This window comes from Ornithorhynchus anatinus, chromosome 12, assembly GCF_004115215.2.
Source record: "Ornithorhynchus anatinus isolate Pmale09 chromosome 12, mOrnAna1.pri.v4, whole genome shotgun sequence".
Classification (NCBI taxonomy): Eukaryota; Metazoa; Chordata; class Mammalia; order Monotremata; family Ornithorhynchidae; genus Ornithorhynchus; species Ornithorhynchus anatinus.
Window position 1 is genome coordinate 15651510 of NC_041739.1, and position 16573 is coordinate 15668082.

Consider the following 16573-nt stretch of genomic DNA (forward strand, 5'->3'; position numbering starts at 1 on the left):
TTGCTTGTTTACCTAAATCACACCAGATTAAAGAAGATATATATATATATATACACATATATGCTTGTGGCTTGGTAGAGGAGACCTCAGCCCCTTGTATTCCTTTACTGAGCAGCTCAATTGTCCCATACTTAAGAACTAAAAGGTGGTTGAGGTTTGCATCAAATTGAGCTAACCCCTGCCTTGAAATTTACACCAAGAGCTCTTTCAACCACTGCCTCAGCATCTATTTTGCCTTGAAAGATGGAAATAGTGTGTTTGGTGAAGTTAGGGATTAGGGCATTCCAGACATGGAGAAAGGCAAGAATGGATTGGGGGGGTGGGGGGCAACAGAGTCATGAACATAATACTGTGAGTTTTCCTCGAAGGGATGAAGAACAATAGGATTTTAGTCCTCGGTTCACAGACTCTCGGGTGGCAGAGTGCTGTGATAAGTCATTATTAAGCTATACCCATGACATCAGTCATGAATTCACCTATATATCATCTCAAATAGATGAGACTATCAACCATCCAAGTATTAGGGGAAATACCCAGGATATCTATGTTCACTTTGAAATATCTGTATTTCCAGGATTATAATGAATGCCTTAGGATCTACCAATATTCTATTTTTCTACATCTCCAAATATTAAAAAAGCTCAAAGCTTACCTGAGAATTATCCCTTGGTTTTGCCATAATCCATTTTTAGTTGAAAAGTAATTCTATTTTCAGAATACTCTGGTATTACAGTGATAGCATTGAGATTCGAATTGTAAATTAAATAATCTCATTTTGAAGTTTCCTTGTCTCTGTTTCATTTACTTGCTTTTGTATTTATAGTCTTTGATCTCCCACTGCAGGATATATACAATAAGATTGGGCCGGCAACATTTTTAACCTTCCTTTTCCTTCATGCCTTCAATTCTCTTTATCACTGGAGCTGTCTGTGATACAGTGCACATCACCTCGTTAGAAGCTCTTGTGATTTGTTTCATTTTATGTAATTCTGGGAACAAATCAAATTAGATGAGACATTTTCTCATCCGTCCACTATATCTGTGAAATCCTAGGCTTGGCAAAGGTTCAGAGATTTATTTAAGACCTTCAAATTTAGTATAAACCTAAGAATCATGGTTCAATTCAAACCATTTTCCTTGTTAATGGAATATATTTCTTCTTCAAAGAAAATGTACAAATCCTCACAAACTTTTTCTAAATAGAACATGCACTGTAAATGGACAAATTTAATTTCACTCCTATATTTAGCTTCAAAACTTTTGAAAAAAGGGCATTTATTCTTCAAAGGCATTCCATTTTAAATTCAACACATAATGATAGTCCAATAAAAGTTAGAATTTCACTTAAAGGAGATCTTCAATAAGAAAGTTTTTAGTTAGAATCTAAGAAATACAATTTAAAATGACCAACACCGAGAAAAGGAAAATTTAATTGGTCAGTAAAGAGCTCACTCAGTGATCAGGTTTAAAGGAACAAGTTATATTTTTAGAAGACTTCCTATTGGAAAATTATCCTTGGGCCCTACTATGGCAAGATTTGGCAAAACTAACATGCGGAGAGTGGTATCGTCTTTGGAGTCCAAATCACTAATGCCTCCCTGATGTGAGCTTGACATCCTGACTGACCAATTACAATGTTGGACTTTTCAAATCTCTATCCATCTTGCCAGCTCACTGTTACTTTGGGGAGCCTTAAAGTAGTGTTCAAAGGTTTGGCAGGCTGGCATCTGTGTGAGCCAGAGAAAGAGGAGCAAAAAGCAGCATGGCCCACTGGAAAGGGCTGTCCCTTCCCAGAGTGTTTGGAAGAGTACAGTGGAAACTGCAAGCCCAATCCACGCCCTCCAATAATTTAGAAATTAAACTATAAGGCTTTTAAAATGTACTGGGTTATGCTCAGGATTTAACTTGTGCTGGGGCCTACTGTGATTTAGGCCACACTCCTGTGAGGAGAATCTAGAGCCTGTGGAGAGAAGTAGGAGAGCCCAGAAACATTTTGGGGAGAGCTGTGATGGAGGGAATCCAAGATTTTAAGATTTGGAGTCAATGACTCACAGACAAGAACTGTCAGAAGCGAGAGTAGTCAAAGAAGACCATGAGGTGTCTGAAAAAACAGAAACTTGTTCCAATTACATTATTCTTTATTAAAGAAGATTTAGGGATAGTTCCTGATCTCAACCTCATGCTAATGGGACCATAACAGGACTGACATTACAATAAACTCCACGAGTCTAAAGAGATGCATTGATACATAAAAGATGATCGGTATATTTCTCATTATATACTATTCAGTTGACTTCATGTGACAAGAGTCTGAACTGAATGCTGAACAGAATGACCTAGTAGAAACTTGTCAGACCTGGGAATCAGAGAACCTGCATTTTAATCCTGGCTCTGCTATTGTCTGCTGTGTGACCTTGGATAAGTCATTTAACTTCTCTGAGTCTCAGTTTTCTCATCTGCAAAATAGGGATTTAAAGCCTGATATCCTTTCTATTTAGACTGTTATCTCCCTGTGGGGCAGGGACTGTGTATCACCTAATTAATTATTATCATTATGATTATTATATTTAAGTACTTACATTGTTCTATATTCTAGAGTAGATACAAGTTAATCCTGATTAGTCAGTACAAGTTAATCCTAATCCTAGAACAGTGCTTGGCACATGGTAAGTGCCTAACAAATACAATTTTAATACAACAATATAATAATAATAATAATAAGGAAAGGAGTTTGAACCTTTTTGAAAACTGGGTTTTGAAAAATCAAGTGGATTTTTAACATGGTCACAGACAGTTTTGTTTGGTCATTCTACTGAGTGGCATTTGCTGCGTACCTTCCTGTTTGCAGGTGTGTCATCCATTTTAAGTGAGAGTGCTTAGATGGCAGGGGCAAAGTGCCTATAATAGTATCTAGGAGCACAAAATTATTTAATGAAAGTTATTTGCTGATGATGTTGGTTGTGATGATGGTGAAAGTCCCTTAAATGTGTTTATTTGCAGCTTCAGTCTCAGAGAAGTACCTTGTAGCACCATAACTGTGATGAAATGTCCCCATTAGTTCCTCTTATGAGGTAGAAGAGAGGTTTGGGGGGATTATTATGTGATATTTTAGAGAGAAAATTGGGAACTTGGTTTCTAGATCATTGCTTCTCTAAGAAAATGTGGTTGGGCTACTTATTGCAGTGACTAGAGTTCAGTGGCTACATCGTTTACAATGCTGCGGTTCCACTCTCTAAATTTTCCCTTTCGGTGTCCCTTCTACACCTCCTCCCCTCACCACTCCCAACGAACCCCATGACTTTGAGAAATGGAATTCCAGGCGTGAACAACTATAGAGGAAAAGAGAAGGGAAAGGCTGAAGAAAAAAGTCAATAAGAAGATGGGCAGTAGGTAATTTGAGGCTAATGACAATTACTTGAAGTGAAGTACTATGAACATACATGTAAAGTGAATGGCTATTTGTGCAATGAGGACTAGAAAGAAAAAGGAATAAGTTTCGGTGCCTTTTGGGGCTCAATTTGCTTCTTAGATTTGCTTGGTTCTCTTCAATTAACATAGCAGTAAGAAAATAGCAAATATTTCAAAGACTTGACATTACTAACTGATCTGCTAACAATTTCACCAATTCTGTGAAAAATTTAAAAAAGGAGCAGATCGCTGTTGGAGCTCTAAGTTAGACTGTGTCACTACTGCAGCTTAGCCTCTCCATAAGTGTTTGGAGCCATTGGTAAACACTGCATTTTTTAGGGTTTTTTTTCTTTTTTTCTTTGGTAATTGACAGACTGTGTGTTTTTGTGCTAAATCTCAGTCTCATTCTATCTAATTCAATGCTATATTTCCTTCCTTTTGTCATGCCATGATATGAATAAATTTTTTCTCTTGAAGGGTGAGACTAAACTCACCCTTCGCCTGTCGAGTCTGTCTGTGGAGTCTGTGCTCTGGGCGATCTTCACAAAATAAAAATAGCAGTAACTGTCTTTGATGGCATTCACTTGCCCAGGGGCAGGGGACTGGATGAGATGACCTATTAAGGTCTTTTCCAGACCAATGTTTCTAATCTAGAAAGATGAGGTCACCAAATGGACATACTAATGACCTGAACCAGGGCTTGAGCAGGGGCAAGGCGATAACCAGCAACAGTTCTATGCCCAGCTAAATGGTAGGCTGGGTAAGGAGATCACACTGCAAGGAATCACCCAGTCTCAGAGCCTCCCATCCACCATATCTGCTCTGCTGTCACAGCAGAAATCACCACCAACTGGATACGGTACCCCTGGGAGCCCACATCCTCCTGCGGTCCTGGAATGGCCTCTCTCCTCACCCCTGCCAAACTAATTCTCTTCCCTCTTCAAAACCCTGCTTAGAGCTCACCTCTTCCAAGAGGCCTTCCCAGACTGAGCTTCCCCTTTTCCCTTTGCTGCCTCTCTGCCCCCCTTCACCTCCCCTCAGCTAAGCCCCCTTCCCACCTTTCCCTCTGCTCCTCCCCCTCTCCCTTCCCCTCCCCTCAGCACTGTGCTCATTTGCTCATTTGTATATATTTTTATTACCCTATTTATTTAGTTAATGAGGTTTACATCCCCTTGATTCTATTTATTGCTATTGTTTTTGTCTGTCTGTCTCCCCTGATTAGACTGATTGTAAGCCCATCAATGGGCAGGGATTGTCAGTATCTATTGCTGAATTGTACATTCCAAGCGCTTAGTACAGTGCTCTGCACATAGTAAGCGCTCAATAAATACTATTGAATGAATGAAAAGGTGGCAGGGGGAGACATGTATTGGTAATAGGGGAGTGCGGTTCAGTTTCTGGACCTCTGGCATCACTGCTTCTAAGCGGGAATCTCGACCTTTTTATATGGTATTTGGCAGGGTTACTGTTATATGGAACTCTCCCCAAATCTTAATACAGTTTTCTGAATGAATGAATGAATGAATGAGTGCTTACTACCTGCCAGGCACTGTTCTAAGTATTGAAGTAGATACAAGGTAATTGGATTGGACATGACCCATGGCCCACATAGAGCTCACAGTCTCATTCCCCATTTTACAGATGAGGTGACTGAGACACAGGGAAGAGAATTGACATGTCCAAGGTCACATAGCAGACAAGTGGCAGAGTGGAATTAGAACCCAGGTCCTTTGACTCCCAGGCCCGGGCTTTAACCATTAGGCCACACTATTTTCTTAACCTGGCAGTGCTATATTGTTAAAAACCATTCTCTGGTATGGCCTCTCAATGGTGTGACATCATGACATCACAGCATCAGGATAATATAATGTTGTGGTATCACTCCAAGAGGCACTGCAAGTCCTGACTGGTTCAGTCTCTAGTCTGGAGTTTCTGAAAACTAACAAACAGAATCAAATCAATTTAAACCACCAGATCAATTTAAATCTCCTTAAAACAGAGAAATTTCGTAGTACAGTACATTTTATTCTCCTTACAGTAATCATCACAAAATGAAGTGGTAACAGGCAATTTCCTCTGTTCCCATCTCTTTCATTAGAAACAGGCATCAGGAAGTATTGTTCCATGTGATTAACAAGAATGCTCGAACTAGTCTGATCAACTATGGTATAATTTGCTGTCACCATTTCTCATTTATTTCTCTCTTCCTCCATTCTCCCCATCTCCCTCCTCCCCTCTCTCCCTTTTCTGGAAGATATGTAGGAAAAAAGCCTTGAATGATAATTGTCTTTCACAGGCCACAAAACCCTAATACTTAATTCACATAGCAAGGGCTCTGCCAGGACTATAAAATCTGGTAGTGAATGTTTTAAGGATGTTGTAGCTAGAGTCCATCTGCTCAAGGCATGATTCTGGGGCTATAATATACACTGCTCTTTGGATTATCATGCTGTAATGTGTGGTATCTTAATTTGGTTGGCTTCAGAAATAACGATGCTTCTGGTTTCAATAACTCTAGGTTCCATTATCTCAGGTAGGGTGATTATGAAGCCAGTGGCCTCATAGAGCTTAACAATTGTTAGCCTAGAGCTGTGGCTACTTCTGTCTTATGTAGTCTTCCTATTTCTCTTTAGTTTGACATGTCTGAGAGTGGGCTTTGTTTCCACTTAGTAGCCTGTGGCAGTGAGCTCAGATAATGACACTTCCCTGTACCGCCCCCTCTTTCCACCTCCCCGCTCTGTGTGCTCCATTATCTTTCCCTCACCCCCGCAATCTCTCTGGCCTCCCTTCTCATCCATACCCCCCCAGAAAGACAGACATACACACACAAATGCTTTGTAAATAGAGATCTGTCATTTTAATACAGTAAGGGGGAATCTACATCCCAGACTCCTGTGCTCTGTCCCTGGGAGTGTATGGACTTGCCCAGCGATAGTAACAAAATCATCACCCTCCGCTGTCCTCCAAACCACTCCATAATAAACCTACCCATGTCTCAGCAAGAAAGAGGTTAAAAGATATACCTGCTGATCAAGACAACCCTGCAGGTGTAAGACTTTCAAGATGATTGGAGACCAGTCTAATTGGCAACCCCTGGCTTCCCAGAGGCTGATGTGTAAAGTAACAGTAAGTGGGGGAGCCTTTCCATTTGAAGCTTGTTGAAGAAATTCTCTTTCTTTTTTGTCTTTGGAGCTTCGACCAAATGCTGTTGCTCAGCGGCAAGAGACAAGCCTGTGGTGTGACTTTCTTACATTTAGCAAGAGTTACTGTACCTCCTTGCTGCTACTGGCTGGCAGGTGGTATTTTGCCCCCCATGGAGCTTATTGGTTTACAATTCTGTATTTTGATTTTAAAGTTTTTTGGACCTCCTGAAGTGGTAGGTCATTTATTAAAGCTAAAGGAGGATCCAGTCAGGACCGTCAAGGGCTTTCCATTGAAAACCTGACACTGATGGTGTGATTTCCTGTGATCACTGGAAATAGGTATGTCTTTGTTTCCTTTCTTTTGCTGTTGTTGGGTGGAGGGAAAAAAATCAAAGGAGATGAAGGCATTTGAAAGGAGAGTGGGAGGGCATAGAGCATGGCTTAGTGGAAGGAGCCTGGGCTTGGGAATCAGAGGTTGTGGGTTCTAATCCCAACTCTGCCACCTGTCAGCTGTGTGACTTGGGGCAAGTCACTTAACTTCTATGGGCCTCAGTTACCTCATCTGTAAAATGGGGATGAAGTCTGTGAGCCCTATGTAGGACAACCTGATTACTTTGTATCTACCGCAGCGCTTAGAACAGTGCTTGGCACATACTAAGCGCTTAACAAAATCAGCTAAAACTGGGTGTTAATAGTTATAGTACTTATTAAGTGCTGACCATATGCCGAGCTCCGTGGTAGATCACCTCTGACCTCTTGCTCACAACCTCCTTCTGACTTGGAATCCCTCTCCTTTCACATGCAACAGGCCACTCTCCTACCCACCTTCAAAACCCTCCTATAATCACATCTCCTCCAAGAGACCTTCCCTGACTAACTCTCATTTCTCTACTCTTTCTCCCTTCTGCATCACTCAAGTTCTTGGGTCTGTATCCCTTAAGCACTTCACCACAAACATTTATCTCACAACACTTATGTATGTAATTTTTTAGTCTGCCATTTCCTCTACCTGTAACTTATTCTAGTGTCTGTCTCTCCCTCTATACTACCGGAAGGGATTGTGTCTACCAATTCTATCATTGTGTTTCCCAAACACTTAGTCCACTTCTCTCAGTAGGATATGCTAGGGCAATGCTACTGATAAATGTACACAGCTAGGACACAGTCCCTGCTCCACACGGGGTTCTTTCTTCTAGGCCACTGCTTCTAGGTTCCATACTAAGTGCTTGGAAAGTACAATTCACTTAAAAACCATGGTTTCCTGACCAAGCATATTACAATATAGCAGGGGTGATGAAAAGATGATTATGTAGATGGTAAAGCTAGAATAAGGCAAGTTTTTTATATACGGTTGTGGTATGGTTGGTGTGGAGGACATGTGAGTTGTTGGTTTCCAATTAAACATTTCTATTGTGATATCTATTATTTTTTGGTATTTGTGCTTGATTCTCTCTTCCCTACTTCAGCTCCTCAGTGAACAATGCTCCCTTCATCACTGTAATTGAAAAATCCAACAAACTCTTTAAACTACTCCAGACAGATAATTCTCTTAGGTTTGATTCAGTTTACCGATTGAAGCTAGGTTCTGAATATCACTACCCAAAGAGTGGGATAATGATGGAAGACTAGCAGTGCATATAGACTTTAATTGTTCTGTTGAAAAGAGTATTATTTTCTTTACCAAATCAAAACATCGCACTGTGAGACTTTATCATCAGGCTTTGCCCAGTGTATTTCCTCTTTACCTTGCTTTAGTTAAAAGATTTCTATTGATTAGGCAGAATGACTGATTGTTCTGCTAGCAAATGAAAAATCCTCTACTGTTGTGTAAGGAGGAACAAAATCAATAGATCTGGGGGAGTGTTCTTTTCCACAATATTTGGTTCATTAACTTGTGTATCCTGAAAAAAATCAATCAGATTTATATCTCTGTTCCCTCCTGCACCTTTCAACCACCCCCCACCTCCGACTGCATTTTTCTGTTTCCTACAACTCAAGGATCCTTTAGTTCCCTTGGTCCTCTTATCAATCAATCAGTAGTATTTATTGAGCACTTACTGTGTGCAGAACATCGTACTGAGTACCTGGTGCTCAGTATTGTACAATACAATAGAATTTATAGATATGATCCCTGCCCTGAAGGACTTTACGATCTAGTAAATACTAATCTAAATATCCTTTTGCCAGATCTATCACTGAGGTGCACAGCTTCTATAAAGTCAGCTGTCAGTTTGCAAGAATAACATGACTTTCTCTTAGTTTCCAAAAATTCAAAAACTGACAAGGATAAACACTACTAGGGGGTTGTAGTTTCTGTTTCTCCCACTAGATTATAAACACTTTGATGGTGGGTTTCATGTCTACTGACTTTGGTATTATCCAGATGGTTTAATACAGTGCTCTGCAGACAGTGAGTGCTCAACTTATATTATTGATTGATTGAATTGATTGAAAAATAGAACAACATTTAATTGTGCCAAATTAGAGAGTTTTGAAGCTTCTTGAGGACTACCTCTGACAATGCTTACTTTTTAGAATGACTTTCATTTTCTTTTATTTGTAAGTCTTACACTTGAATAGTGAGAGATGAGCCCCAAATTGGAGAGTTCAGCCTTGTTTGCCTCTTTCCCTGGAAGCTTCCCAGAGACAGTTTGGGTGAGTTTACCTGCACACTTTACTCCTGGGATACTAAACCATTCTCATCCACATCCAGTCAGTGGCTCAGGCCAGAAGGAACTCTGATAAACAATCCGCACAAGTAGCTGGCTTATGTGTATATGTGTATGTATTTCTTTGTTTTGTTTTTGTTTTTGTGGTGGTATTTTTATTCTACAACTGACTAATAGAGGCACTGGATGACTGGATTTGAGTAGAACATGTCTTTGATATCAGATCAATTGATTAGACAGTTCCCTGATTGTTGATTTGTTATAAGTAGTTTCTGTCAAATATAATTGTCTTTCCCATGAAATGAATTGGTCTCCACTGGATGCTACTTACACTTTTCTATATTCAACAGGGATAGCCTGACTGAGGTCTGTTAATAGGAGTGGGGACCATTAAAAAGTTTATCCTTAAAGCATTTTGGAATCATTAACTGGCTTGTATCTGTTCAACTGTTGTAGAGTTTCAGTTTCCATGTCATTCTGGCACATTTAATCAGCTAGTAAATTTAATGTTCAGGGTGTGATTTTTTTTTCTTCTTCTTCCAAATACACTACTGAATTAGTGTGTCATTCTCCAGCAGTCTGCCCTTTAGAATATTATGTTGTATACCTAGGAGAAGCTCTGACATTAGATTTAGTATTATATTTACAGAAATAAATATCCCAAAACAAGGTTATGGACTCATTAGTGGTGAAGGAAAAAATCAAAATTGAAACAACGCAACAGCCAGAGGCAGTGTAGTTTGGAGACGTCAGACTTAATATCAAGCTAGTGGTATTTCTTTGGTGAACTGCCAAAACTTGTTGAGCTCTGCCCCAAACTAGAATAATTTTCCTTTGCAGAATTTTTCCATGATTCATGTACCAAGACTTCAATTTACTCATTATACTACTATCAGCAACATCGGGTCACTTGTTACTAAGATTTTATTTTTTGGTACTTGTTAAGCACTTACTCTGTGCCAGGCACTGTACTAAGCACTATACTAAGCTTTTCCAAGTGTTTCAAAAGGTCTTATTAGAACATTCAATCATAGACATGTTACCTGCCCCAAAATTGGTCTGAAATCCTAACAGCAAAGCTAAGGAAGTTACCACCTGAAAGTCCAGCAATTGAGGCTTAATCTAAATCATGGTTCATTCTGTAAATTAGCACATACACCTTGATATCTAACCTTGGAAGTCTAACACTATTCCATATGATTAGAGGCACCAGTTTAATTTCACAACTCTGGGTAACAAATTCTCTGCCAGTGGCATTTACCAAATTACCATGAGTGTTTCCACAGTAACAATTCTGAAATCTAATTTCTCCCCCTCTAATGTTTCTTTTAAGGTTTGGAGTTGCAGAGAGTTAGGGTAAAAAAAGCCCAAGGAACTAGTGGAGTTGGTATATAGACTGGGATTGGTTGGTGCTAGCTTCATAGATGTCATAATCATACAACCATCATCTCTGTGCCTCATCAAACAGTAGAACAAAAATTTGCTACTCTGTTGGGTCCCTTCTCTTCACTCAACAGATCTTTAAGTACTTACTGCACATTTAATTTGCATAGAAAATCAAAATTCTAAACCAACTGTTCAACCATGTGAACACAAATGTACATTGTTTTGCTTTTAAGGAAAATATGAAAATAAGTGATAAATTGTTTAGCTTTCCTTCATAAAGTTTATTTCTTGAACTTCTCCAAGGTATTGACAACTCACATAATGGAAGGAGCCCCAAAGTGGGTCATAAATCTCTGAAGTGGAAAGGGATGAGGCTTTTTAATTTTGGTTAGAACTTGGCTTAGAAAATTAACTTGTGGTCTACTATGATTTTATGATCTTCTGCCATATTTGCAATTGTAATTTCTTTACCTAATCACAGTTTGTTTCCCTCTATCAACATATATTCCCTATATCTAACAACATATCCCCATTAATCTTATTTTCATTTACAAAGCTCATGTGCCCTTTTTTAGGTCATCTTGAATTCAAATGTTTTCTCATGCAGAATATTTTCATTGTCCTTTTTCAGTAGTAACAATTAACTCTTTATTCAGAGTGTCATATACTTGCAAATTTCACCCCCATTCTCCTTTTCCTAACTTTGTTATACCTCATCAGTTCCCATAAATTCAATCATTGATTTTAAATATTGAAATTGACTTGTTAAATAGGTTCCATTGTGTATCCAAATTATGTCATCCCGATTTCATACAACTGAGTTTTATGTTAATTCATAGTGATGGCAACATCACTCTATATGTGGATAGCAGCATATAAAAATAAATGCCATAATTTATTTCATATCACAACAGAACATACACAAAATTGCTCTCAGCTCTTAAAATACAGACTCTGGTATCATGTTTATAGTTTTGTACTTTTAAAAGTGCACAGATGTTTTGTTTTTGACTCAAGTAATCAAATCCATATGCCACTCTGACTAGATAAAAGGAAAAAATCATCTTGGGTTCTGTCTACTTACTACTTTTGAAAAGTAAGAAATTGCCACAGTTAATGCATACTGAATCAAGGTTGCCAGATAACTGAGGGTAGAGACAGGCATTGAGAATGAGTTTTCCATTAAGCAGTTTCCTAGGAATTATGCTGTATCAATAGGACTCATTTGACTGAAAATTTCTCTTAAAAATAGAGTAGATGAAGGTATCCTCTTGTGTTACTCTAGTAAAAAGCATGTGTTAGTATAAAGGAGAGCAAAGCACTTTATAGATGAAGGTTTTTAGGAAGGAAAGCTTGCCGATCATGTAGCCAAAATATAAGTAGGAAATAGCTGAGGAGGGTGGAGATGACTTAGAGGTGAAGATGACTTATAGATGAAGATTTTTAGGAAGGAAAGGTTGATCCTGTAGCCAAAATATAAGTAGGAAGTAGCTGAGGAGGGTGGAGATGAACTAGAATGGGAGATTAGTGCAAAGACTGGGTGAAATAAAGTCTCGCTGTATTGTTCATTCATTCATTCATTTGTATTTATTGAGTGCTTGCTGTGTGCAAGGCACTGTACCAAGTGCTTGGGAGAGTACAATACAACAACAGACACATTCCCTGCTCACAATGAGCTCACAGTTGAGAGACAAGTTCACAGGTATAGCATTCCCAGAAGAAATATGAATTTGGGGCAGTGAGGAAGAGACCAGGTTTTTGTTAGGGGAATATGGAAAACAGCTGCAGCCTGCCTTTGCTGCTTCACTCTCCTGAGGAGAGGCAGAGCTGGTGTCATTCCCATAAGGGTCAATTATGCATCTTCTCCCAGCAGTCTTTCTGGGAAACAGTACAAGACACTGAAATAAAGGATAAACCAGTCTGAGATGGCTGGCAACCTTAGCAGGCGGATGCTAAGATGAAATGGAAAGTTTGCTCTCCAAGTCCTCCAGTAGGCAATAGAGGATCTCAGATTTTGAATCAAATATGGTGCCAGTTGACTGCAATATGTGAGGGAGAATGGGGAAGCCAAGGCTCAGAAACTCTCAAAAATCTCCAACACAAAAATCCATCTGATGAGTGCAGATGGTAGGAGTGAATAGGGTAAACTGCACATGTGAGTAGTTAGAGGCTTCAAGCTGTCATTTTGGTCATTTTGACTCATAACTACTAAATTAATCTGAAGCACAGTATGGACGACATATAAAAATGAGACTGGCACCTGTTTTTATCTCTTCTGACAAGTCCCTTAATTTAAACCTCTCTCAGAAGTAGGAAAGCTCAAAATGACCTTAAATGGAGTCAATTTATTTTCCCCAGGGCAAGAGGAGTAGAAATGTTCTGATATTTCCCACCTGGGGAATATGTATTAGTGTTTTGCCAAGAGAAAGCTATGACTGGCTAATGCTCTTCTGATTTTTTGCTGAGGGAGCGTAAAATGAAATGACAGATTCTTTTAGGACAGACTATTGTATATTGGCTAGCATTCTAGAGAGTTGATTTTTGAGGGCACTACCTCATATGTGAATAAAATCTTTTACTCTTATTAACAACAACTGCAATTGAGTTTCTCATTTGGTGTACAATATTTTCTCTAATGTTGTATTAGTAGGGTTCTAAATCCAATTTATTTGTTCCACCCATTCTTAATATATTACTCTGGTCTGTCTTTGCTCCTTCAATGTGACACCTGGAAAGTGATGCCTTATGTGAATTAGGATATAGATGACTTATTAAATCTACTTTCAGTTAATCATATTGATACCATAGACAGGATCATAAGTGAACTTCAGAGTAAGGCATAAGGGGAAGAAATAAAAAGTGCTTGAGAGTTTCTTTCATTTTTCCTTTGTGATGGGGTTACTCCCAAATACTGAAGAAATTGTTTTTGCTATCAGAAACATTGTTTCAATCTGTCTCATTTCAAAATTCTCGTCTTTTAAATGATTAACAGTGATTTTTGTTAAATATCTATAAAGTATAATTTTTATAGGTGGTAAAAGATCATTGTATAGCTCTATGACTAAATAGGAGCAGTTACAGCTTCCAAGAAACTTGCTCTGTGAACTGCTGGACAATATTGTCAGTTTGCTAGATCTCTGAACTCTTCCATTTTAATTATTTCTGACTTACAGTGGGAAAGTCTTAGGTACTGTCCTAAATAGAGTGGCAAATTCCACAGACAAGATAATAGTAATTATTGTCATGTATTGGCATTTTAAAGCATTTGCTGTCTGCTAAGCACTGTACTAAGCCCTAGTGAATATGAAAGATAGGTGAAATACAGTCTTGTAAGCAGAGTTTACAATCTACACATCTCACATGCTATACCTGGAAGTGTTCATAAACTGATGTCTAGTTACTGTATGTTTCTCCTTATAATCTCAAAAGTACTTATTTCTGGATTTGAAAAAAATTCAGAAATATCTCCCAGATGAAAAATTTAAAAAAATTTACCATTTAAAAAATCCATGGTAAATAAGTTCCAGGAATATCATGTGACTTTATATTTAATCCTTTGAAATCTTGATTATTAATCAATAGTATTTATTACTTAGACTGTGAGTCCATGGAGCAAGGAATCTATCTAACCTGATTATCTTGTACCTACCCCAGTGATTAGAAAAGTGGTTGACACATAGTTCTTAAATATTATTGTTATTATTAATAATAATAAGCACCTACTGTGTGCCGAGTACTGTACAAAGACCTTAAGTATTAATGCTAGCCTAGGAAGCTAAATTAGAACTCCAGCTCACTTGGATAGTTTGAAATCCTGTTAATAGAAATAGAAACTATGATTTCATTTTTTAAAATGGGTTTTACATCTAGGGACAATGGAGAATTTTTCTGAATTTTAAAAAAAAAATGGGCATTTTGTGGTTTTTTTGTCTCTTTGTTTTTCATTTTAAGGAAATTAAAAAAAAAAGAAGAGAGAAGACCATCAGGGTAATAATAATAATAATAATGTTGGTATTTGTTAAGTGCTTACTATGTGCCGAGCACTGTTCTAAGCACTGGGGTAGACACAGGGGAATCAGGTTGTCCCACGTGAGGCTCAAAGTCTTCATCCCCATTTTACAGATGAGGGAACTGAGGCCCAGAGAAGTTAAGTGACTTGCCCACAGTCACACAGCTGACAAGTGGCAGATCTGGGATTCGAACTCATGAGCCCTGACTCCAAAGCCCGTGCTCTTTCCACTGAGCCACGCTGCTTCTCCGAAACAGTAGAAACAGTGATTGTCACTTGGTCCTAAGGAAAATAGAAGTAAAATATATTAATACCTTACTGAACCAAAGGAATCTTCCCCCAACTGGTGGTAACATGGTATCTGCTAGCATAGGAAGTTGCTTCCACATTACTCTTAATTTTCCTCCATTTCCTGTGCTTACTGTGAGTGGTGCACTTCACAAAGCAAGTTGGTAGAGTAAAATGCTGTAGAGTTTGTCCTCAAAGACCTTACAATCTATCAGAGTTTAAAAACCTGCTTTCATTGTCTCATTAGTGTCCAAATAACTTCAAAGAAATTATGAATTTTTCCAAAGCTATTTTCTCCATTTTTTTCTAATGCTGTGAATTTCTGTAGGGAGAAGAGCTGCATACCCCATTTCCTCTTGTTTGCCCTAATGAAGTGAAGAAAGGCTAGTCAGTATTCTATAACCCTTCATATACTTAGAGATCATTCTCTACCTACCATAATTTTATCTCCTTCATTTGGAACTAAGATGAAGATAATAGAACACACTTTCTTCTAAAAGTGAATGAGAGTCACCTAAGGACAACTGCATTGCTCCAGTGATAGTGCCTGACTTCTAAGCACTTTAATAGATTATAATTCAATTTAGCTAAATAAAAACCAAATATAAATATTCTGATGCTGAGTTATGAACCGATTCTTTTCACCCTAATAAAAGTAATGCCTGTACTTGAAAATATTTTTAACCATTCTGCAGGTCTGGGACCTAAGACTAAGTGGAAATCTATGAGGTTTTTCTTGCCTGTTTAAAATGTCAGTAGCATCACTCATGTTCAATTAAAAACAAAATGGTTAAATTAAGGTGTGGAGTACAAAAAGCCTACTTTCTTCAGTACAAATTCAAATGATTCCATTAGCTGTAGTATTCTTCATCTTAGCGGCTGGAGTCTTTGTTACCCAAATTTACCATGTTTCTTCTGAGCCTGTCCCATGGGGGATGTGCCCTATTAAGGCTCTTTGATAAGAAAACTTTATCACTGTTGGTCTAACTCCATCTGACACACATTTTCTCCCAACTGTTACAATCCTCCCATCACTTGGGCAGGGTACAAACTTTAATTCCCATCTGTGTAATCTTTCCCAGAGTTTAGCAAAATGTTTTTCATTAATATTATTGCTGCTACTACTTGGGCAGCACACTATTATCATAAGATGTGCATCTGTGGGAAGTGTGGCATTGGAAAACCAGAAGGAAAGGAGAATCAGCCTCAACACAGTGATTGATATCTACCAGGCCCTGACATAACAGCACGGCTGTTCAATTTTTCTAAATTGTTTTTGTCTTTTGATGGTATTTAAGTATTGTGATGCAGAGACCTTATAGAATTGAGAAATTAGACAACATGACCGAGGCTATCCCCACTGTCTGAAATGGAAAGTCGGCAAAAAAAATGACTATCTCAGATGGCCACAGTGAAGCCATCTGGTATGGATGAAACATAAAATGATTCCTAAGGATATATCAACTGTCTCCAAATACCCACTCTCTCCAAAACCTGTCACCTTCCCAACATCACTAAAATCCACTCTTTCCTCTTCATTTTAGCTACTACTATGATCCAAGGACTTACCATATCCCACTTTGACTTCTGCACCATCCTCTTCTCTGACCTCCCTGCCTCCTGTCTCTCCCCACTCCAGCCCCTACTTTACTCTGCTGTCCAGATCAGTT